Source organism: Echinops telfairi, unplaced genomic scaffold (genome assembly GCF_000313985.2).
Source record: "Echinops telfairi isolate 266 unplaced genomic scaffold, ASM31398v2 ScPeMD7_11;HRSCAF=52, whole genome shotgun sequence".
Taxonomy (NCBI): Eukaryota; Metazoa; Chordata; class Mammalia; order Afrosoricida; family Tenrecidae; genus Echinops; species Echinops telfairi.
Window position 1 is genome coordinate 19639056 of NW_022103908.1, and position 10332 is coordinate 19649387.

The following is a 10332-nucleotide window of genomic DNA, read 5'->3' on the forward strand; positions in this document are numbered from 1 at the left end:
GCTGAAGCAATGATTGACAGATTGAGTCAAGCTCTTCGAAAGAACTCAATTTAGTCAAAATGATTGATATTAACACAATGTCAGGTATCTACATGTGTTTTAAGGTGAGGGGAAGCATTATAATAGAACAGCGGATGAGGGTGACAATGGAGAATACCTTTTTTTCATTAATTAATTTATTTTTTAATTTGAATAGGAATTAAAAAGGAAAGAGTGATAGTAAATAAGATGAGAAAATTATCCAGGACCCACAATATTAAAAATTCTGTAGATAATGACAAGTACTTTAGCTATTATTTAAGACATTATATGGAGCCATTGGCATGTCTTTAACAGAGAGTAAGATGTTATCTAACTTTTGAATGAATATTTGTATAATTAGCTTTGAAAAAAAAGAATAGCAGAAATAAGGGGCTAGTTCAGATGTTTGGGGGAGGGGCTGAAATAAAGTGAGCTTGGACAGATAATTAGAGTTTGATACATAAAAAGTGGTTGTCAGAAAATATAACATTCAATAAGCTTGGAGGCATAAGCTTTCTAAAATAAGAAAGAAATATCAATGTGGTCTTGGAGCTTTTCAAGGAAAAACAAAATGATGTTATAGCCATGGGTTTTAATTACAAATTTAAACTCATAACATCTTTTGTTTACATATATTTGGATGTTTATGACATGATTTCTAAATTATTACCTTAATTTTTTTTTCCTCATAACTCTGACGTGTACTATATTTCCACTAGATTTTATTAATTTATTTTTGCGTCCGAATTCCCATGATGATAAAATGTATTTTTCAGATTTATTTTGATAGTTTTATGTATAAATATGTGGTTCAATTTTCAAGTATAGGTGCAATTTTATACTAGTTATGTAAGGTCAAAAATCAAATCACTATTCTATAGTTTCATGCACTCAAGTAGTAAAAGGGATGAAAAGAAAAGAAGAAAAAGACAAATAAAAAGGAATTAAAACAAAATAAGGAGTAATCTAATTATAGAATAATGATTGTTTCTAAACAACCTAAACTTATTTGCACCTCAGAAACCAATATTCAAACAGAAATTATATATATATATACATATATATATGACAACCCAAATTAAATAGCCAACATTATTACATATACATTATTCTGGTGGAATACATTTTATCTTTAAAGGAATAAGGAGGTTTAATAAAGTAAATAGGAAATGTGAGGCAAGTAAGGGAAGATAAAAATATTATACACAAGGTTCGACATAAAATGTAACAAAGTTAAGATACGTGACCCTTGTCCTGCTAGTTGACCTCATTAAAGGAGTCAGACACCTAATAGGTTAATACAATACAAGCCATTGATGTTAATTGGGAACTGTGAAATATGAATAATAGGGTGGCTGTGCTTGTGTGCCACCGAGTCTATTTTCATTCATAATGACCTCATAGGACAGGTAGAACTGCCAAAGAAGGTTTCCTAAACAGTAATCCTTATGGACACATATTGCCCATTTTTCTGTGGCACAGTGGCTGGGGGTATGAACCACCATCTTTGGGGCAGCAGTTCAACTGTGCTTAAATGTTGTGCCACCAGGACAGAGAAGTACATAAGACATTTTAATAAAGTAACCTTCTTTGTGATCAGAGTGATAGTTAAGTTTGGGGTCAACTTGGCAGGGTAGGATGCTCAGGAGTTGGGCCACTGAAGACCTGGTAATCCCCCATGTAATCAGCTCCCTATGCTATCTGCGATGAGCAAACACCACAATCCATCTGTCCCTTTGTCATGCTGGGGTGGCTGGAGAGTGGCTGTGATGCTGGAAGCTCCATCGCTGATATTTCAAACGCTGGCTTGGTCAGTCAAGTGGAAGAGATTTCAGCGGAGGTGGCAGGCTAAGAACAGATAACAAAGGAAGAATTTCCTGCCCACTTTAGTTGAAGTAGCCAGAAGTTCAGGCCAGATTCAAAGGATATGGAACAAGTTATATCATTACTGATGTCAGATGGACCTTGACTCAAGACATAGACTACCAGAAAAAAAATGTACACTTACTGACTATGCCAAAATATTCAACTGTGTGGATCACAACAAAACTATGGATAATCTTGAGAAGGATATGAATTCCAGAACATTTCATTGGTCTTATGAAGAATTTGTACATGGATCACGAGGCAGTTAAAACCAAACAAGGGCATGATTCAGGGATATAGTTTCTTACCAGACTATTTCAGTTATATGCTGGGCAAATACTGAGAGAAGCTAGTTTATACAAAGAAATATGCGATTGGAGAAAATCTTATTAACAATATGTGATATGTATATAGATAATGCAACTTTGCTTACTGACAGTGATGAGGAATTGAGGAACTTATTAATAAATATCAAGGATTGCAGCCTTCAGTATGGATTTCAAATCAATGTACAGAGGACCAAAATCCTCACAAATGGACTAAAAGATAATATCGTGATCCATGGAGAAAAGATTGAAGTTGTCAAGGATTTCTTAGATGCACAACCAATGCTCCTAGAAGCAGCAGTCAAAATATCAAAAAATGTGTTGCATTAGGTAAGTACAAGCCCTCTTGGAAGGGCTGAAAAGCAAGGATGACACTTGGACAACTAAGGTGTGTCTTCAATTGCTTATATACATAACAGTTGGGCATTGAAGAAAGAAGACCATAGAAGAATAGATGCATTTGAACTGTAGTGCTGTAGAAAAATTTTGAAAATTCCATGCACTACTAAAAAGGCAAACCCATCGGTCTTGGAAGAAGTATGGCCAGAAGATCTTTAAAGGCAAAGATGACAAAATTTTGTCTTATGCACTGACACCTGGTCAGGAGACACCAGACCCTGAAGAGCATCATGTTTGGCAAATTGAAGAGGCAATGAAAAATAGGAAGACCCTCAACATGATAGATTGACACAGTGGCTATAACAATAGACTTGGGCATAGTAACAATTGGGAGCACAACAAAGACCAGCAGTGTTTTGCTCTGTTCTATGTAGGGTCACTATGAATGGGAACCAATTAGAAGGCACCTAACAACCACTACAGACAACTGATGGTGCACGAACGGCTGGAAAACACTCCTTAAGGAAGAGTCCCTTCAACAAGTGGTGTTGGCAAAATTTGATTTCCATTTGTGGAAAAAAAACAACAACAGGAACCATATCCACCCCATTCACAAAAATGAAATCAAGATAGATTAAAGACCTAAAGACACATTACAGAGCCATAAAGATCATCAAGGAGAAAATAGAGACAACCTTCAGAAGAGTCCTAATACTATGCATAAACACAATATTAGGTAAAAAGAAAAAATACAAATAGAAGACAAAATAGTTGACTGGGGCCTACATAAAATAAGACATCAAACAATAAAAAGTTAAACGAACCCATAGAGTAGGAAAATATTTGGGCAAAGACTTATTGGACAAGTGATTAATCTCTAACTTTTATAGAAAACTGCAACACCAGTGTACGTTTTTGTCTAGCCAGATTTGTAAGGTAGAATTGGGGTCATGATAGAGGGAGGTAGGAGAGGGGAGGAAGCATTAAAGAACTAGAGGAGAATTGTGTGTTTCATTGGTGGTATACTACATACACCCTTATTGGCTCATCTCTTTCTTGTGGTCCTTCTGACAGGGGATGTCCAATTGACTACTGACGAGCTTTGGGGGTCCGCTCTGCCTTCCCTTTCATTCACATTCATATGATTATTTTGTTGGGTTTTATTTTGGGTCTTTGATACCTGAAACCTGGTCCCATCGACACTTCATGATCACACAGGCTGGTGTGCTTTTTCCACGTGGGCTTTGTTGCTTCTCAGCTAGATGGTTGCTTGTTTATCTTCCAGCCTTTAAGACCCCAGACACTATATCTTTTGATAGCCAGGCATCATTGTACAGATAAGAGCTCACAACTCAGGGAATCCAGGACAGATAAGCCCCTCAGGATCAATAATGAGAGTAGTGATACTAGGAGGGTAAGGAAAGGGCGGCAGGGAGCAGGGGTTGTAGTAAGGGGGAACCGACCACAATAATGATCGATATATAACCCCCTCCCAGGGGCACGGACAACAGATAAGTGGGTGAAGGGAGACAGTGGTTGGTGTAAGACATGAAAAAGTAATAATTTACAAATTATCAGGTATTCATGAGTGAGGGAGGGTTTGGGGAGGGGAGAATGAGCTGATACCAAGGGCTCAAGTAGAAAGAAAATGTTTTGAAAATGATGATGATAACATACATACAGATGTGCTTGACACAATGGATATATGTATGGATTGTGATAGGAGTTATAATAGGCCCCAATTATTGATTTTTTTTAAAATCAAACTGGAACTCATCAACAGAAAATGTTTAGATTAAAACTCCAATTAAAAGGAAGCAAAGGACATATACAGACAGTTCAGTGAAGAAGACATCCAAATGCGCAAGAAACATCTGACTAAGTGCTCACAATCATTAGCCATGCTGTAGGTGCAGCTCAAACAATGGTGACCTCGCACTGACATTGACAGCAATGTTTAAAAATAAATAACAGAAAAGAAATACTGGATAGGCTGCAGAGAGATTAGTATCTTCATACACTTCCATTGAAACTGTAGTAATTTGCCACCCATTGGTAAAGACATATGGTGTCCTCTCAAACAACAGGGAATAGAAAGTTCAGCCCAACTCATGACTATACCACCAGGCCTCCTTTTAAAGTTTTTGTGGGTAGAGGATCCAAAAACTAACCTCAAAATCATTGAGTGGATTCCAACTCATGGCAACCCTATAGAATAGAAGTGCCTCAGCAGGTTTCTGATACTGTGACTCTTCATGGAATAGAAATCCTCATCTTTCTCCCGAGGAGTGACAGATGCTTTCTAGCGACAGACTGCAGATCGCAGCCCAACATGTAACGACTACTCACGTGCTGACTTGGGTAAAGGTGAAAACAGTATTCCACAAGAGGAAAGGGAGTTACCAAATGAAGGATGGTAGCGTGGGCTATTAGAAGGCAGCAGGGTGGGGTTCATAAGCCACTTAAGTTATTGAATACAAAATTGAGGATATGAAATGTAAACTCTCACCAATTCATAAGGAAAATCCTTAAAGTCCATTGTTTGTGAAAATTCCAAAGAAAGATAATAAAAATTGCAGAAATTGTCTGCACTATCATTAATATCACAGGCATGCAAATTCCTGCTGAATGACAATTTTAAAACGGCTGTACCTCTGTGTACACAGGGAATTTCCAGAAATTCAAGCTGTATTCAAAAGAGGACAAAAACTGAAAGTATTATTTCTAATGTATATGCTTCTTGGCTGAAAGTATAGACTACCAAAAAAAGTTATTTTCCTGTGTTTCACTAATTATTCAAAGGCATTTGACTATGCGGATGACAGAAAAATATGGATAATATCAAATAGAATAGGAATTTTAGACACTCGATTGTTCTTATGAGGAATACGAACATAGAGCAAAACCCAGAATACGAGAATAATGAGTGGTTTAAAATGGGAAAAGGTGCTTGCTAGGAGTCTATGGTTTGACCGGATTCATTCAAAATGTAAGTAACTGGGCCATATGAAGAACACAGTACCAGGATTAGGAAAGCCTCATTCACATTCTAAAGAAATGCCAATGATATACTCTTCTTTATAAAACAAAAACAAAACTAGTGTGTGATTTGTTAGTCCAAATCCCATGGGAAATACTAATATACATATATATATATATTCACATTCTAAAGAAATGCCAGTGATATAATCTTCCTTATAAAACAAAACAAAACTAGTGTGTGATTTGTTAGTCCAAATCCCATGGGAAATACTAATATATATATATATATATATTCCTTTTGGAGTAAGGTTTCCTGAATTGGGTCGAATCCCTCCCTGGGGTGTGCTGTGTGTGCTGGAGCACTCCAGGAAGGCTGCAAGAGCCTAGATTATGGGTGAGCACATAATGACCTTTAAGGCCACAATGAGTTTTTGTTTTTTTTCTGAGAAGGAAATTAAAGGCCAAATAAATGTGGAGACTGTGTTTTATTCAATAATCACCAAATCCTCCTCCTTGAACTTTAAAAATATATATTATTAAATACTTTTGGGGGGCTCTTTCATCTCTTATCACAATCCATACATTTATCCATTGGGTCAAGCACTTTAGTACATATGTTGTCATCATCATTTTCATAGCATTTTCTTTCTACTTGAGTTCTTAATATAAGCTCCTCATTTTTTCCCCTTTGTCCCACACCCTCCATCCCTCGTGAACCCTTGATAACTCATAGATTATTATTTTCATATTTTACATTGTCCTCTGTCACCCTTCACCCTTTTTTCTGTTGTTTGTGCCCTGGGAGGGGGTTATATGTTAATCCTTGTGATTGATTCTTCCCCTTATCCCCCTGGCAGCTCTATTCTCATTGTTGGTCCTGAGGAGTTTATCTATCCTGGATTCTCTGTGTTTTGGGTTCTTATATGTAGCAGTGTACATGTTCTGGTCTAGTCCAATTTGTAAGGTAGAATCGAGGACATGATAGTGGGGGAGGAGGAAGCATTAAAAAACTAGAGGAAACTTGTATGTTTCATATTCTATTTCAATATTGTATTTTTTTCTATTCATTCTTTTTTTGGGGGATTATTTTCATCTAGCTTTACTTTAAGTGACTATTTCATATCCGTCTTACTGAGAACAACTTCTTAGGTATTCTAAGTTAATGATAAGCACTTTCTTTTTGGGTTCTTGTAGAAATATTTCAATGACAGTTTTCAGTTGTCTGATAACTTTCACAAGTTGGACCAGATAGTAAAAAATTATATCCGCATAGTAAAAATCACAACTGTCTGTGGAGACACTGTAGGAATGGTACTGAAATATGCATATATGAGATTTCATGGCATTTTTCACCTGCATAAGTTTGCAAGGTTGGTGTATGGTTTCCCTCTATTTAACCCTGTGATTATACTACCTTCTTAATTCTGATTATAATACCTTCTTAATCCACAAACACAAGCCACCCTCAGACGACAGAGAAAATCAGAGGTTATGTATCAAGCTCCTTTAACTGCTGAGAGACAAAGCTTTATTTTTCCCATAGCAGTGCAGTTTGTATGAATTTCGTGACAGTGAAATGGAACACAAAAACTTCAATATCCAGGATATAAAACAGTTGAAATGGGCTGTTACTGGCCATCTTAAACCTGAGGGCCATGTGGTTTAATATGCCAGATTCCAGAGGAATGATCCTGCAGGTGTCATCAAAAAGCGCATATCAAGATTGATTTTGAAATCCAATGTTGTCTGTGGTAGGATAATATCTGTATACATACAATGGAATTCAGTCGATGCAACTATTATTTCAATTTATGCACCAACCACTAAAGCTACTGATGAAGAAATTGAAGAATTTACCAACATCTTCGGTCTGAAATTGATCATTAAAGTAATCAATAGATATTAATTGTTGCTGAAATAATGAATAAAGCAATCATGTTCCTCCATTAAATGCTTCATTTTTCATTTTATAATTGGGAGTATAAAATATACTCTGATTTTACACTCAGGAGTATCTTCCTGAATGATCTAATTCTTTCAATGTATTCAGAATAAACCCATTAGGTTAAGCACCTTAAAATATCTAATGACAGTTTTTGTATTCTTTTGTTATAATTGTGACTTTTTAAAAGAAAATAAAATTTCCTGAATTTAACTTTGATGAATCGAGAGGCAAATTATCTGGGATTTTTATCTTCATTGGTGACTTCCCCTTTACCTTTCTGATAGCAAATATATGACTAAAGAGTTGAGATATTAAAAATTTATAGTTCGATCTTAATAGGTATGAAATCTATTTTTATATATTTCCTGAGTTGTTCCTTGGCTTTTGGCTTTTGATTTCTATAATAAAGCTGTAAATTCAGCCATATATTCAATAGCTGGTTTTCATTTTGTTACGTTTCCCTTTTACATTTATTAATGGCAAAAGATGGGGGTTTCCTGCAAAAAGTTAGTGTTGGATCACCTTAAGGGCAATTTTCCCCTGTCCTATGGGGTAGTTATGTGTTATTTTGTTTGGGGTTTTTTAACATTCACTAACTCAGGGTGTCTGACTACACAAATGTTTGACTGCGTTAGGGTCTGACTGCACTAGAGTCTGACTGCGCTAAAGTCTGACTGCACTAAAGTCTGACTGCACAAACAGCGAGAGCAGTAAGAGAGAGAGAATTTTCTTATATTGTGTGTAGTTTTCATAGACAGATCATTGGTCTCAATATTCTTTTTCTTGAATATATGCTTTATAAAATACTTTAAGGAATACATTTTCTTCTATCAGAATATTGAAAATAAAATGAAACAAGGTGATGCCTACACTGGACAGCTACATATTTCTATATTAGATATAATTTGAATTCTGTGACCAATTGAGTTTCATTGTGAGTTTTGGCTTCTTTATTTCCTTCCTTCAGAGGGTCTGGTGGCACAACCCCGCTGGATAGCAACCTAGACATTTTTGGTGCCACCAGGGCTCCTTTCATTTTGTGATTTCAATTACTTAAAAAAATATTCTTATGCCTGGAGGGGTTTGATCAAGTGCAACATAGTCGAGAGGAATTAATGAAATCTGAATGAAGTCAAACATGATAGTGGGACAAGAGGGGAAAAAAGGAAACAGAGGAAAGAACTAGGAGGTAAAGAAAATTTTTAGCAGTATAAGTATGGAAATATATGTATAAGGATAGGGGCATAGATACATGAACATATAATTTATATGTTAAGTATTAAGATAGCAGACAAACATAGAGCCTCTACTCAATCACTACCTCAATACAAGAACAATATGTTCTAATAACCTGGCATTCCCTGATGCTCACCTTCCTGACATGATTGCCGAAGACAAAGTGGGTGCATAAGCAAATGTGGTGAAGAAAGCTGATGGTGCCCGGCTTTCAAAAGATATAGCATCTGGGGTCTTAAAGGCTTGATAATAAACAAGCAACCATCTAGCTGGGAAGCAACAAAGCCCACATGGAAGAAGCACACCAGCCTGTGTGATCATGATATGTTGTCAGTAACCCATAAGAGGGAGAAGAATATCAGACAGGTGAAAGGAAAATTTTGGGAGCTCGAATAGCCATAGTTTAAACTAATGAACACAAAGTTGATGACACAAAGTGTAACCTCCCACCAATGGTATGGTACTTGAATTACTGAAAAACTCCTTTAAAACATTTTTTAGTGGAAATAAATAAATAAAACCCTACAGGGACAGTTGTACCCTAGATGATGGAAACAAATTAAGTTATTATTATTTCAATAAGGCTGAAATATTAATTTTCTACTTTTTTAATCTAAAGAAAATAACTCATTAAAAATGTTTAAAGATTAATATGTTCAGCCTTTGTGAAATACATCACTTATACATGTTAACAATGAAATTGAAGAAAACCATTATCAACTAAAAAACACAGAATCCACAATGATATCCTTTGACCTTCATTAAAAGATGTATTAAAGTTGTTTAATTTCAATACTTATTCATACTAAAATTGAATTTTTGAAATTAAATATTTAAAATATAATATTGTATCTTATGCTCAAATTTTAAGTGGTCCAGCCAAGGAATTCTAATTATATTCAAATCTTCACATTTACAGAAGTAGGTCTAATGAAAACAAACAAACAAACAAAGACTTAGCTTCTGAAAATTATTTAATGTCATACAATACTGCATTACAGAGAAATCATATAGACAGAGATTAGAGACAACAATAAAAATGTGGTGAATTCAAAAATGTCTGTACCTTGAGTATATTATTTGAACAATGCATAATCATTTCCTTTCAGATGAATCTGACCAAATGACTAGGATATTCCCTTTTGTTGTTGAGTATTTTGGCTGACTTAATGAAATAAGTAGAACAAATATGTGTATCTATGCTGCATTAAATTAATTTCTTGGTGATAGATTTTCAGTCTACCCAGCCAGCTGCATAGCAATAGATAATTTCAAATTATCACACAAAATCTTGGTGACTGTATTGCAAGAAATATCAAAAGAGGTTGTCTTGCATGTGGAAATAATTTATTTGTGAGCTCCTTTTCATTACCTTTGCATAAAATCAAGTTTATCCATTCCTTTTATGTAGTGACCATTCCTTTTACGTAGTGATATACTAACTATATTAGAGCAACTCATTCAAGTTTATATTTGAAGATAAAATAATAATGGTTTAAACACGGTCCATATTGGTAGATCACAAGGACCCATGGATAGGAGGGATTTCGGACCGAGAAACAGCCCTTCTGGAAGATCTGATGGTGCTGTCCTTTAAGTGCTGGTCAACAACCAGAT